The sequence below is a fragment of the Leopardus geoffroyi genome, chromosome C3, assembly GCF_018350155.1.
Source record: "Leopardus geoffroyi isolate Oge1 chromosome C3, O.geoffroyi_Oge1_pat1.0, whole genome shotgun sequence".
Lineage (NCBI taxonomy): Eukaryota > Metazoa > Chordata > Mammalia > Carnivora > Felidae > Leopardus > Leopardus geoffroyi.
The window spans coordinates 139604031-139614064 of record NC_059338.1 but is presented as its reverse complement, the minus strand read 5'-3'; the positions used below and the strand labels follow the sequence as shown (position 1 = coordinate 139614064).

The following is a 10034-nucleotide window of genomic DNA, read 5'->3' as shown; positions in this document are numbered from 1 at the left end:
AGAAAACATTGCAGGCTAGGGAATAAAATACTAGGTCTAATAGCATCAATCTTTGCTTCTTTTTCTAATCTGAGAAATGAGGTACCTTCAGAGAAATAAACAATGTAAAAGCATTGGTAAAAAAAACAACAACCCAAAGCTCTAATTAAATTAATACATATTAAGAGGCAGGTACTTTAAACAATGTGCCGCCTTCATCTGTGAACATTTTAAAGGCATGTCTAAATCTGGTTCTCATGCCTTTAAACCAAAATGATACCATTTCCCTTGTTATTTTAATAGTTTCTCGCAAATCACTTGTTTAGCAAGAGACAGAAAGATAGAGGGCAGCACGGGACCAGAGTGCTAGCTGCCCTCCAGGAGAGCATGACTGCTTAACTTGCAGGTCTGAAGAGGTAGCCAAGACCGAGAGGGAAGTGGCGGGCATGCCCGCATCCTCTCCCCAACCTCTCCAGAAAGAGATGCAGCGCCCCTTTCTCATTGTTTAAGAAGAAAAGGGGGAACTTGGAGACGCAGCCAATGAAGGATAAATGAGCGCTCTGCTAGTTCAAAGGCAACGTGCAGATTGGACAGAGGAAGCGTGCAGAGCTCAGAAGGTATTATTTTTAGAGGGTACAAACAAGAGAACTTGCCTGGCCGAAGGGGTTTCTGCAGGCCCTTGCAGCTCCAGTAATTGGATAGGTTTGGCAGCCTGAAAGAGGGGCTGGTGGTTCCTGATGAATGCTTCCCTTGCACACGGGCGTGATTTAGCGTGCTGCTGAATAAACACACGGCGGGACGGGAAGGTGATAACCACCAGCCTCAGCAGAAAGAGAGAGCCTATAAATATGCCAGGGGGTCAATAGGAGTGATTTCATCCTGCCTTCACAGGACTGCTGATGAGGTCTGACAGGGCAGCTCTCCTTCATTACTGTATCACCATGGTGAAGGGAGTCTGAAGGGCAGAAAGAGCAGTAGCAGCGGCCCCAGCAGCAGGCTGTCACCTGAGCTGCAGCTCCCGGGAAGGGCAGGCGAGAAGACGGGGGCGACAATAGGCTGGGGCTTCCCGCATCGGTGCTGTTCTTCTCCCCCCCTCTCCTTCTCTCCGTGTCCCGTCTCTGTTTCTATCGCACTCTGTTCCCACTTCTCTCTCCCTCCATTTCTAGCCCGTTGCCATCCGGCGATTTCTAGAAAGGATCCTTTCTCCTGCTGGCAGAGCATTCGGAACAAAGGAAAGAGAGCAGACCTAGATGCTGGAGCGGAGAGTAGGGAGCTTTTAACTGCTGGAGGGTTAGGATGGGAACACTCCTGTCAGGAGAGAAAGGAGAAAATCCTGGGGAGGGGGGCGGTGTATGCTGAACCGTCCGGAGGGAAGGAAGATCTTTCTAGGGAAATCTCCCCTAAAACAAGTCAGGAACGGAAATGAAGCTATTTTCCTAAGACTAGTTTTCTCCTGACTTCAGGAAATAAGTAATAAATGTCCCCAGGCACCTCCTAGTCACCCCACTGTTCATGGCTTTTTCTCTGACTCAGGGTGCTTCTCTCTCTGTTTGCTCCCAGACATCCATTTGCCCCTGGATATATGTCCTTTGCCAAGGCCAGAGAGCACAACTCGTGCACCCTCTTCTGCCCTGCTCCTTCAGGCTCCATCCTTTCCTGGCTCGGTCTGACAAACGGAATGGCAGCCGCGCCACCCCGATTGTTCAGCCATCTTAACCACGGGTCCTGATTGCTGCCTTGCCAATCTGCCTGTGGACTGTCTAGGAAAACGGAAAGGATGAATGCTCGTGAAAGAAATTTAGTAGTCCCGCTTGGCACCTTCCTCTTTGTCTCTACTCAGTGCAACAGCTACGGCTATTTATTTGGTCTGTGCCATTTTCAGGAACGCGAGGGAATCAAGAAGGGGTTTTAAGGCAAGATGTCCTAGCTTCCCCTGCAAGGTCGGCTTCCTAGCTATATCTGACTCAATACCACAGATTAGGTTGAGATTAATAGAGGCAAGAATTGTGATACTGTTAAAGACGACCGTTCTCTCAAATTATGGTAGAGATAGAAACACACAGGTATTCCCCGGGTTGTTTACAATCAGGGGTAGTTCCAGAATTAGAAACTTCTTGGCTGCGGGTTTGTTCATCTTTCTTGGCCTGCTGACTGATACCAGTTTTCTAAGGTTTGTAGGTTTCATGCAGTGCTAATGAAAGTTTAGTCCTTTGTCCGTGTTTTGGTGTACTATGCTTTTGGTGTGTGGTCGCAGAGTTTATATGCAGCAGGGCTAGGTAAGGCTCAAACTCCAGAAACGCTGTCTGAGGACACAGACATACGTGTGTGATTTCAAGAGTCCGGGCCTGCATTCTGCTCCAACCAATGTGGGCTCGTTTTGAAACCAGGATTTTGGAACTTGCATGGCGCGCGCGCGCGTGTGTGTGTGTGTGTGTGTGTTTTGTATCTGAACAAACTATTCAGGATAGCCATTGACAATGAAAACACTTGTCGTTGTTTGCCTTGGATTTCGCTTAGTTTAATCTTGTCTCATTGTCCCTGTTACAGCCCTCCTGTGGGAAGTGCCGATGTCATTCCTCTCTACACCCTTCAGCAGGCCTAGCTGGGTGTGTGTGTGTGTGTGTGTGTGTGTGTGCACGAGAGGGTAGAGTGATGGTCAGCCGAATAAGATCTAAAACATATTTTCGGTATTTCAACTTCAGTAAAAATCATATTTGGAAGTTGTGGAGTGGGGCATGAAGACTTGTAAAAGTGTGCTCAGCTCAGTACTAAATCTAATTTCAGATTTTTACCAATAGTTCCTTTTATTTATTATCATCTAAAAGGGAACATATATGAAATCGCAAAACAGGCAAACTCAACCTGGGAAGTTAAAAGACTCTTTAAGAAAAATAAATCAGACTACTCATCCAACAAATAATGAAAAAAAATCAGCAATTTCAAGTGTCTGAGTGGTAAGTGCTGAGGGAGTGCCTGGAGTTTCTACTTCATAAGCGTAAAAAGAGCGGGGTGGCTGGGTGACTCAGTTGGTGAAGCGTCTGACTTTTGATTTCAGTTCAGGTCATGATCTTGCCGTTTGTGAGTTCAAGCCCCATATCTGACAGCGCAGAGCCTGCTTGGGATTCTCCTTCTCTCTCTGCCCCTTCCCTGCTTGCACACACACTCTCTCAAAATAACTAAATAGGCATTAAAAATTGTATATTTATAAGCACAAAAAGAGCAAAAGGAAAATTGATAAAAATTCTTGGTCTTATAAGCTTTGGAGATGATACATATCCCACTTCTCAAGCTTTTTTTTTTTTTTTTTTTTTTTTTAGAACAGGAGAAAACCCAGTGACACAGATAAACAAACATAAAAATCCACGCTGAACGGGGCAGTACTCCCAAGAAGCAGAATATGAAGGCCTGAGAGGAAGAAGGCAGACTGAAGAAACAGGCAACGGAATAAGGAAATGAGAGTGTAGACTGTAGCCCTCGGTCCCGGCTTCATACTCAGTGTGGTTGGTAGAGCTCATTGCCTGCAGAGGTGTGGTCTTGCTGACCTTGGCTTAGTGCATGAAGTGTTAATATACTTTTTAAAAGTTCTTTGGCAACATCCCTGCCTTCATGCCTAGGTGGTATTTTTCTTTTTGCTTTCACTTCTGATCTAGTCCTTACCAATCCATATCTATGACTTCCTTAAGATATGTATAAAGTCCACTCACTGTGAATGGACCCCGTACTTGTTATATAACCAAGAAAACTAGGTAAATGCTTGGAGCTTTGGTCTCCTTATCATTAGCAATGTGACACTGATATGCCTTGATGAAATATTCTTCTTGTTTCCTCTGCTTGGGTTCCATGCAGTTTCTTGCAAAAGTGGGTGTATAATTTTCATCGAGTATAGAACAATGTTAAACATTATCTCTTCAAAGATATTTTTTCTGTCACCTACTCTCTTTCCTGTCCTTTGAAAGCTCCAATTACACATATAGTAGGCCATTTGAAGGTATTCCACAGCTCACTGGTGCTCTGTTCATATTTTTGTCAGTTTTTTTTCTCTTTGTTTCACTTCGAGTCGTTTCTATTGCCATGTCTTCAAATTCACTGGTGTTTTTCCCTGTGTTTTCAAATCTGCGTTAATCCCATCACTTACATGCTTCATCTCTGTTATTGTCGTTTTAATCTTTAGAACTTTGATTTGGAGCTTTTTAATTTCACACATCCCTCCATTCATCTAACTTCTTGAATTTATGGAATCAAATTGTAACCAAAGCAAGACAAAAGAAAAACCTGGCAGAGGGAAGTGTCAGTGGGATTGGAGAGGAGGCGGCAGTGGGGGATTTAGATGAGGAAGGAAAATCCATGACAGTCCCATGCTGACTAATACGCCCAGTGGAGTGGTGGAGAAGCCAAGGAAGGCTCTCAGGAGCCCGTACGAAAGATGGAGGACACTGTGTCACCTCCCATTCCCTTCTCGTCCAATCATGTTTATCTCCCAACAACAACATATGCTTCCCAAGATGCACTTGTCTTTTTGTTCACTGCTGGGTCTCCGGTACCTAAAACTCTCCTGGCACATTCAATATATGCTGAATGAATGATTCTAGTTTTGCAAATGTCATCTCCAAGGATGATGGTATTGTCTGGATGCTCCTTACTTTGGTGAAATTCCACTGCTTTGTGTGTGGTCTCTATTCCAGTAGGGAGGCCTTCTATGTCCAAAGTTTAATCAATTCTCTGTGTTTGTCCATTCTGCTTATGCTGGTGTTTTGTAGCAAGCTCAGGGGTTTGAAAGACATGTGCCGTAGTAAAAGGTTAAAGAAGTAAGAAGTCCGATTATATATTCACAGTGGGGCTTCCATCCTGCACTTGAATAGTCATAGAATGTCAGGACGGAAAGAGGCCTTTGATAATGATTTTAATAACTAACATTTATTGAGAGTCTAGTACACATTGGAAACTGTGCTTAGCACTTTAGAAGGATTATTCATTTAATCATCATAACAACTGTTTCATTTAATCTTTGCATCAACCAAATATTATCTTTATTTCTAATTTACAAATGAGAACCCTGATACTCAGAAGTGTTGTACAACTTAAAAGGTTTCCACAGCTAGGAACCCACCTGCTGGGTTCTAATTACAACTAAGGAGCCGGAGCTAGGGCTGAACATGAGTGTAAAGACCTGATGGTCCAGGGGGCAGTCCAGGGGATGAAGATCTGAGAAAACCCCTTCTCCTGTAATGCTCTTCCCACTTCCATGCTTTTGCACCTGCCCAGTTGCTTGCTGGACATGCAGATGATAGCAGATCTCAGGGCACAGTCGCACAGTGAGATCCCTTCCTTTGATGTTCTAAACCCATCACCCAGAGAAGTATTTCAGTGACAACTCTGAGTGAAAAGTAGACGATGTCTGATCAGTCAGACAACTCATGTCCCTTGGCATGAGAAAGTCAATGTCCTACGACATTCTGGGTTCTCAGACATGAGCCCAAACCATGGATTCCAGAGACGTGTGCTCCTAGCGGAGACCAAAATCATGTGTCCAGAGAGCAGAAGGTCAGAGCACTAAAATGGATGTATTAGAATTAAGCTGGCTTCCATCATAAAGCTTCATATAAATATTACACCCAGCTCTATAAGACACTCAATGTTTGGTTTCTGAACCTATTAATATATAATGAGGATACGATGTAATTAATACCGTTTGTTTTGATTTTCCGTTAAATCCGCTTTAGTAATAAGAATGCAAGGTAATTATTCAGAAAGGCTTTTCAACAAATGTCAGTTTTCATTGATTAAAAATCAAGTCAGTGCTTTATTTGAAATGATATTTACAAGCATGCTCTAAGCTGAAATGAATACTTATCAGGTTGTTGAAGTCGTCTGCAAAGAATTGTCTACTTTTTTTTTTTCATTTGGCACTAAGGCTTACTCTCAAATAATAATAGAGGACAAACCAGAGGGTGTGGAGAAGAAATGTCATGCCTTTGCTTTAAGGGATTTAATATTCTTTACATGGTGTTGACGCCAATTTCCCTGCTCTGTTGGTCGTAGCATCTCCCAAACTGAAGGTTTGTTGCTTGGGAGGCACTTGAATCTGCCCATCACTCAGCAATCTAACGTTTCTGTTTTCCTGGGCTCCTGCTGGTCGGGCCGAGCCAACTCAGGCATTTCTTTTCACTCCAAAGTGGCTTTTTTTCTCCTACATATTTCTCTTTCATTATTTCACATAAAACAATGGGAACGTAGTCTGTCATCTGTTACTCGGAGTTGCGCTGAAGGTTATGTGAATTCACAGCCATTTGTTTTTTTAGTGACTGAAGAACGTGCACAGCAACCACCCCAACAATTTAGGCTGCAGTGTATTCATATTTGCAAATAGACATGTACATATAAATCAAGTCACCAAAATGATGCACTGCATGGGTTTTAAAATAACGTTCTTTGTGTGACTAACTCTATTCGAAGCACTCCAACAAAATGACAAAAATCCATTACTATATGCTCTCTTCGTTTACTCAGTCATTATCATTTGTTCCAAACACTCTTATAGGTACTTGAGATGTGGCAACGAGGAAGCCGCCCTAAGTCCTCACCTTGGGGACCTCACACTTGAGCTAGGGAGATTGACAGCAAAGGAGGAGTGTGTGAAGTATGGAGTGTGGCAGACGGTGGTAGGCACCATCCAGGAAGATCAAGCAAAGAGGTAGATGGGGGTGCTGGGCACAGAAGGAGTTTCCGTTTGCAATTCGGTCATGAGAAAAGCCACGTTGCAAAGGTGATCGTTGAGCAAAGCCTTGAAGAATGAGAGGAAGTGAGCCATGTGGAATCTGGGGGAAGAGCATTATAGCATCTGAACGCAGAAAGTGCAAAGGCCCTACGAGGGTAAGTGACTGTGGAAGCAGGAAAAGGAAGCCAGTGTCGCTGCCATAGGGTACAAGGGGAGGATAATAGTAGAAGAGACAGCAGATGTACTTGGGGATGTATGTAATGAAAATACCTAGTTCCCGATAGCTCACGTCTATCAAAAGAGATAAGTGTTATCATAACTTGAGGCTAGGAGGCTGTTGATCTGATGGGCAGCTCGTCTTCCTTACAGGTTTTTTCTTTGCTATCACTAGGAACTGAGTGGTACTAATTCTGCATCTCTGGGTTCTGGGATCTGGTCAAAGTTTATCCCCACCAATGTCAACTAGGCCCACAAAGGTTGGCTTTTTTTTTGTTGAAGAAATAGGTTAATAGGGAGAAAAAACATCACAGATGGGAAGAATGACCATTTTGTTATCATTAAGAGCAGTGTTGGATACAGGTATATGAGTTAGAGATGACTCTTTCAGAATTTATTCTGAGTTTGCTTCTAAATTAAGATATTTTCATAATCATCTCTGTATGAAAAAATGAACTAAATTTTTAAACGCTATGTCCTTGATTCCTGACACTCCGAACGTTCTATCTCTTCTTTGGCTTTTCTTGGGTTCTACTTAAATGGCAGGAGAAAGCCAAGTGACATGTTCAGTTGAATGGTTAGATTAAAGTGGTGGGCTGGGAGAGAATTTGTTTAGTACTTACTTTTGTGAGGCAGTTACTAGAGCTCTGCACATCCCTTTCTTTGGTCGTCAGGACTCCATAGTGGATAGAGAAACCGCTTAATGCTCTAAGAAGTACCCCCTGTGCTTCTGAGTCCATCACTCATCTATGGGAGTGGGATGTCATTCAGTGATAAGCTATAGTGTGTGAAGGTGTCAGAGTCAGGATCTACCTGTATTAATGGTGGCTAACGGGAAATAAAATATTCAAAATATTTCCTCATCTCATCAGAGAAAACACAGTCTCCAAGTTCCCTCACGGATTGGTGCCATCATATATCTCCAGTGTCAGAGAGTATTGCTTTCTCACCTTACACCGTGTGGTCTGCCAGAAATACAAGTCTTGGAAATATCTAAGAACCCAACCAGTAAATGATCAAAAAGTTTGCGATTAGGGTAGATGAAAACCAGGGAAATGTGAAGGCCCTTAGTAATTCTATGGCATCAGAATATTAAATTTCTGTAATAACAAATTATGGTATAATGAGGTCACATTAGTGGAATAAGAGGCCCAGATGCCTCAATGATTTAATCTCTCTCTCCACATAAGCTTGCATCGAATTTTAATGAGTATTTTGATTGATAACATATTTAGTTCAAAATAGGTCTTTGAAGACAGCTGTAAGAGTATTAACATTTAAAAGATGCTATGATACAAATTCATTTCATTAAGTAGCTGATAAGAAAAAAAATTACTGTATAAACCTGCCAATGTCAGACCTACTGCTATGACCCAACAATTCCTATTGAGTAAAGGGACAGTGAAATATCTTGATTGGATTATTCTTTGAACACTATAGGAGCTCATTTGCCTTATTTAAGAAAAGGCCAAGTTTTAAGACCAACAGGGCTCATACACAAGAGACCCACAGGGCTGTGGCGAAATGAGGAATGTTTCTTAAAGGGCCTATGTGCTGACTCGCCTGCCCCAGGGCCCAGCACAGAAGCAACCCTTTGAAAAGTGCCCAGACTTTATGGGAACGATACTCATTTCCTAATTTTAAAGCATTGGTCTAAGGGGTGGGGATACTCTTCCTGAAGGGAGCCTGGTGGGCACCTTCTTCCTGCTCTCCCCTGCCTTGCTAACCCTGGTAGGCACCATCTTCTTTTTTTTTTTTTATTTCCCTTTTTGCTTTTTCTTACTTTTCTCCCTATTTTCTTTGTTTCTTTTCTTTTTGTTCCGTGTGTGTGTGTGTGTGTGTGTGCGTGCGCGTGCACATGCGCCATCTTTCCACTTACCCTCTGCTTCACTCCATGGAGTGGGTGACATCTTCATGTTCTGTCCCTCTCAGTGCTCCTGAATGCCATTATCTCCTGAAGGGAATCCTTTACACACATTTGGGACCCCAGTATGTATGTCTGGTGATACAGTTTTTGAGGCTGCCACCTAAGGAATGCCCCTTGATCCCCTGGCTCTGGAGGCCAAGAGGGTTTGTGTTCCTGGGTCCCATGGGGCTGTAACAACTGGACAGACAGTTGTTAGGGACTATGCAGAGGCTGTCTAGAAGCGGGAGCTGATAATGCCATCTTTGCACTCTTCTCTGCCTCGGTCCAGTCCACCAGTATCTTATAGAGAGGAGCTTATGCTTTTCTCTGGTACCCTGCTTTTGGGGGCTGCTGTTTGGGGACATCTCTGTATCACCTGCCTCTGGTGGTCAGATAGACTTATGCTCATAGGTCCCTCAAGGCTGTAACCAATGGAAAAATAGTTCTTAAACAGCAAGCTCTTCCTCCTTGCCTTGCCCCTGCCTGGGAGCAAGAGACAATAGACGCAGGAGCTCAATCTTTCTGGAAAAAAGCCTATTAGCTTATTATCATAGCTGCAGCCTGAGGGGCAGGCTTCCAACTAAACACACATCTAAGGGCTGACTGTAAACTCCTGAGACCCCAGAGAGCAGACACTATCTTAATAGATATATACAGAACATTCCATCCCAACACAACAGAATACACATTCTTCTCAAGTGTACATGGCACATTCTCCAGGGTAGAATATAAATTAGGCCACAGAACAAGTCTTAAGAAATTTAAGATAACTGAAATTACACCAAGCGTCTTTTCACACCACAGTGGTATGAAACTCGAAATCAATTGCAGAAAGAAAACTGGAAAATTCACAAATACGTACAGACTGAATAACATGCTACTGAAAAACCAACTGGTCAGTGAAGAAATTAAAAGTGAAAGCAAAAATACCTTGAGACAAAATGGAAATGTAACATACCAAAATTTATGGGATACAGAAAAAGCAGTTCTCTAAAGGAAGTTCATGGCGATAAACGGTTACCTTGAGAAACAAGAAAAATTTCAAATGACCTAACTTTATACGTCAAGATAAAAAACAAAACAACAACAACAAAAAAACTTAAAGTTAACAGAAGGACAGAAGGAAGGAAATAGCAAAGATTTAGCAGAAGTAAATAAAATAGAGACTAAAAAGACAATAAAAAAGATCAACAAAACCGAGATCTGGGTCTTTGAAAA

General features: G+C 42.8%; 1 long non-coding RNA gene across 2 annotated transcripts in view; it reads left to right on the top strand.

Moving 5' to 3' along the window:
* The first annotated feature begins 221 nt into the window (after positions 1-221).
* The window catches only part of LOC123586178, a 33883-nt gene continuing 24070 nt past the window's right edge, over positions 222-10034 (top strand). For both annotated transcript variants that reach the window (XR_006706653.1, XR_006706654.1), the window contains exons 1-3: positions 222-596; positions 3297-3479; positions 6518-6849. This is a non-coding gene — a long non-coding RNA (uncharacterized LOC123586178). The remainder of the gene's footprint in view (positions 597-3296; positions 3480-6517; positions 6850-10034) is intronic.